The 5,200-nt window shown below is 38.8% G+C and overlaps 1 pseudogene; it reads right to left on the reverse strand.

Annotated features, from left to right (window-relative positions):
- Nucleotides 1-790: 790 nt before the first annotated feature.
- LOC126495838 (PRAME family member 12-like) lies at nt 791-3,968 on the reverse strand (annotated as a pseudogene).
- Between the last annotated feature and the right edge of the window lie 1,232 nt (nt 3,969-5,200).

The following is a 5,200-nucleotide window of genomic DNA, read 5'->3' on the forward strand; positions in this document are numbered from 1 at the left end:
GAGAGAGAGAGAGAGAGAGAGAGAGAGAAGGCTGGAGAGGAGGCCTGAGATCCCCTTGCTTTGGAGGCAGGAAGGAGGAGATTGGAGTGGACAGGGTTTGTCTTTTAAATGGACAGTGTACCCAGGTAATAGGCCAGGCCAGCATATTTACTTTTACAACATAAAAGAATAAACATCTTAAGTAATGCAGGAAAACACAAACAACAGAAATAAATAAATAAATCCCATTTTAAAAATATAGAAAAAATACAAACAGTGGAAAGAAATGAATAAAACTATTCAGGATCTGAAAATCAAAATAGAAAGAATAAAGAAAACCTAAACTGAAGAAATTCTGGCTATGAAAAAATCAGAAATTCAAACAGGGACTACAGAGTCAAGCTACACAAACAGAATACAAGAGATAGAAATAAAATCTTATAAACTGAAGATACATAGAGGAAATGGATACATTTGTTAAAGAAAATGTTAAATCTAAAAAAACTCCTAACACACAACATCCAGAAAGTCTGGGACACTGAAAAGATTAAATCTAAGAATAATAGGAACAGAGGAAGGAGATGAAATAAGGACCAAGCACAAAAACTGTTTTCAGCAAAATCATAGAAAAAAAATTTTCCTAATCTAAAGAAGGATATCCCTATCAAGGTACAAGAAAGAAACTTACAAAACAACAAGTAGATTGAATCAGAAAAGGAAGTTCCCTCACCACAGGATGATCAAACCACTAAATATACAAAACAAAGAATACTAGGAGTTACTTGCTTGGCGAGGGAACTCCCTTTTCTGATCCAATCTATTTGTATAGATAAAAGGGCTCACAATCTTCCCAGTACATCGGATTATTGCTGATATTCAGCAGCTTTAAATGGTTGGCTTGAGGGCACTCAGCTAGAAACTTTATTGTAAGAAAGTTCACAGAATGTTAGATGTAAGAAATTCAAATTGGTTGGTAGGACTCTTCAGAGAGAAAACAGAAAAGGATTTCTAAAAAATGTGGACTAGAAGAGGGGAACTATATCTGTGAAACTAGAACAAACTGTTTTGCACATCAGCAGCAAATGATGTGAGCTTTCACACAATAGTCTTGTGGGTCTGTGAGAGATACTTTACCACCCTGGAAAATACTAGTTTAACTTTTACAATATGTTAAACATATTCTTATAAAGTTGTGTGAAAAACTTAGTGAAAATAGTATCAACTTAGGAAATACAACATAACCAAAGGGGGAGCTAGTTCACCTGCTCTGAAGAGAGGGGACAGAAGGAGCAACCAACTAGAAGCTCCCTTTGACCAGTCCATAAATAACAGCCTTTCCAGTCATGGCCTGAACCTTGGAGATTTTCCTCATGATGTGACATTACCATACACGAGTGTATGAATATGTGCACCTGTGCCGGAACATAAAGTCTTTCAATTCCCCCTCTTTAACTCTCAATGGCCAGAGGAGAACGGCATAGTTCTTTTGACCTCAATCTTTCTGGAATGAGCTCAGTGCCTAAATGCTCATCTGACTATGCTTTTTGTAACCCCATTTTTGTCTTCAACTCTAGAACAATACCATTCCATGGCTGTTTTAAAACTCCCAGCATTGCCCATTCTGAGGTAGAAGGAGAAAGGGTTATGGGAAGCTTAAGGATATCTAAGAATTATCTCTCTAATCGTAAAAACAGGCTGCTATTGGAAACCCAGTATTTATCCCAGGCCCTTATCTCAGGACAGTTTCAACATGATCTGTGATGGCAAAAGAATACAAACTGAGTTTATTTAAATGGTCCATACACCTCAGCTGTGAGACACAATTCCAAAACCTTTCTCATTCAAAGGTCTACAAGGGACTTTAGACAGACAAAGTCTGCTCAGGTGTCCCAACTGAGTTAAAAGGATGATGAACTCACTCAGACAGCCCTGAAACACTGACAGGTGATCAAGGCATTTGAGATCTAAATGGTTCAGGGTGTTTCTACTATCACCCAATTTATGGATTTCCAAATCTTAGCAGCACAGGTGCAATGAACCTGAATTCTCTTCTATTTTATTCAGAAGTAGAGTCAAATATTCACATTCCCTTAAGGTGCTACCGCTTCTGGGGGAAATGTTCACTATTAATTCCACAGTCTTATTAGCGGGTTGAACCTCAGGATCTGAACTTGCAATACGATGCTGGTCCTTGATCTTCAAGATAGAGTGCTCCCAGTGAGCACAGTAGAACAAGCATGCAGGTGACATAGTACTGATCTCCAGGCAGACGATCTTGCAGCCTGAATCCTCCCTTAAATCTAGGATCCTCAGTTTAGGGTTCCTGTAGGGAAAAGAGAACACAGAACACTAAGAGCTAGAAACATTATTATAACCAAGCTGTATCAATGACAACATGTAGTGACAAAATCATCTTTCTTTTTCTTCTTCTTTTTGTCATTCCATACACCAAATACAGCAAGATTTTGTCATGTTAATACTATATCCTTTACTATTTTCTGAAATCAACTAATGTTCATAATACATTGATATCCCTGTTTTCATGAAACATCTCCATTTTGTATATTTATCAACAGCAGCCTCTCTCACCTCTATAACAAAATTAAAACGCTCTGTAAGACATCAGAGTTTTTAAGATAACCACAAATGATGTACCAACCAACCCACATTGATTTTCATTATTCACTATTACCTAACTATGAGAGATTATCTGGTCCCCACTTGCAATAAGTTCCAGGATAATGTTTTGTTACCTTATCATATACATATTATACACATTCTTATTGAAAAGCTGAGTTCTTGGCAGTAAGACTGGAAGACCATCATTCATACCTTTCAGTTCCCTGTGTTTTTTGTGTTCTTAATTTTCTAATGTATAGATAAAAAAGGGTGGAGCCTTGACCTTTGCTGTCAGTGTCTTCTTATGTCCAATCAATTGAGGAAACAGCAGTGAACAACAGAACAAAAATTATCACTAAGCAGCACACATCATTTTTTTTGTTTGCCACCAATCCTCAGCAATTTTAACATTTATGTCTTTCTTCTATGCAATAATAACATGATAATGCAAACATGTGAACAGTGTCTTTAATCACGTACATTCCATATTCAACATTGTAAGATGATGTGGGATTCCCGTCTGTATGCTGTGAATGTGTTTTGTTACCATTGGTTTATAAAGAATCTGATTTGGGCCTAAGGCAGTACAGAAGAGAGCAGGGTGGGAATTCCAGGTATATATAGAGGAAAAAAGAAGGCAGAGTCAGGGAGATGCCATGTAGCTGCCAAAAGAGACAGATGACCCAGAACCTTAGCGGTAAACCATGAACCTCATCGTAAAATACAAAATAATAGAAATGGGTTAATTTAAGATGTGAGAGTAAGTTCATTAAAAGCCTGTGCTAATAGGCCAATCAGTGTTGTAATTAATATAGTTTCTGAGTGATTATTTTGGGATTATTCATCTGGGAACGAACAGGCAGGCTCTACATACAGAAATACACTATTTACAAATTGGCTTCAAGTTACTGGGCTAACAAGAGAAGCAGGCTGTGGTGTAACCTCCTATGTCTTAACATGTCTCTATTATACAGGGTCTTATCTAAATCCTGAGTTCTGAAGAGGTAGGAATTGAAGAGAGAAGCAGGCTGTGGTGTAACCTCCTATGTCTTAACATGTCTCTATTATACAGGGTCTTATCTAAATCCTGAGTTCTGAAGAGGTAGGAATTGAAGACATTCCAACATGGCTGTCAGGAGTTCACTATGGGATTCATGAACAGTTAATGTTCCAATATGGAGACAGGTAAAGGTTCAACCCTTCACCATTTCCTTCACTATATTCTTATGCACACCCTTAAATGCAGTAGAGAGGAGTGGAACAAAAAGCTTCCTTGGGATCTTCTCAAGAACATGAATGGCTGCAGATTGATTGCTCAGGAGTTGATATATAGCAAGATCCAAGAGTTTGTTTGGTTTCTTGTTGTCCATCTTAATGAACCTGTATAAGGGTGAGAAACTTTTAGAAAACTTGACAGATGTAGCAGGAGGGGCTACTTGTTGGGGTATCTGTCCAGCATAGTTCCCATAGCCAGTAAGCCCCAAATAAATTACAGGGAGTATGCATTAATGGTAAACTGATTGGCCCATTGGCTCAGGTTTCTTATTTGCTCTTATCACTTATATTAACCCATTATTCTTAACTATGTTAACCACATGGCTCGGTACCTTTCTCAGCGGGGTAGATCACATCTTGCTTCTTCTGTGATCTGGGCAGTACTGGTGAGGAATGGGCGTCCTCCTTCCTAGAATTCTCCTGTTCTCATCACCCTGCCTCTACTTCCTGTCTGGTTGACCTGCCTTTACTTCCTGCCTGGCCAATCAGCCTTTATTTAACACATGATCGGTGGAATACATACAATTCTCCCTCACCACTTCCCCCTCCTTTTTTTTAAACAAAGAAAATTATCCATAGTCCATTTTATGAGAATTTGAGCATAGTATTCCAGGCTACTTCTACCTGGTTGGGGGCACTGATAATCTTAAGGGCACCTAAAAATAATTTAGAGTTATGATCCAGTCCTGACAGGAGTATCCTGTGAGTCTTGATCATCTTAGGCAGAAGTCATTTTTTTTTTTTTTTGGCAAAAATCATTGTTTTGTTTGTTTTCATTTTTGGCTTGCACTGCCTTCCCTCCTCCCATTTACTTCCCACTCCCCCCACCCCCCTCCACCCTCCCTCTCCAGTCCTAAGAGAAGTCAGGGTGCCCTGCCCTGTGGGAAGTACAAGACCCTCCCCCTCCATCCAGGTCTAGGGAGGTATGCATCCAAACAGACTAGGCTCCCAAAAAACTAGTACTTTCAGTAGAATCAAAACCCAATGCCATTATCATTGGCTTCTCAGTCAGCCCTAGTTGTCAGCCACGTTCAGAAAGTCTGGTTTGATCTCATGCTAGTTTAGTCCCAGTCTAGTTGGCCTTGGTGAGCTCCCATTAGATAAGTTCCATCGTCTCTATGGGTAGACACACCCTGACTTCCTTGTTCATGTTCTCCCTCCTTCTTCTCTAATAAAATAGTACTAATATTAGTAACCACCTGTGTCTTATCGGTTCACCATGGATTAAGTTAGAATTCAACAACAATGCTACTCCCAGAAAGCCTACAAACGCATGGAAGAATTAGAAACTGTTATCAAAAATCTCCCTACAAAAAAAAAAAAAAAA

Source organism: Alexandromys fortis, unplaced genomic scaffold, assembly GCF_014885135.2.
Source record: "Alexandromys fortis isolate MF-2015 unplaced genomic scaffold, M_Fortis_MF-2015_v1.1 scaffold_652, whole genome shotgun sequence".
In the NCBI taxonomy this organism is placed as follows: domain Eukaryota; kingdom Metazoa; phylum Chordata; class Mammalia; order Rodentia; family Cricetidae; genus Alexandromys; species Alexandromys fortis.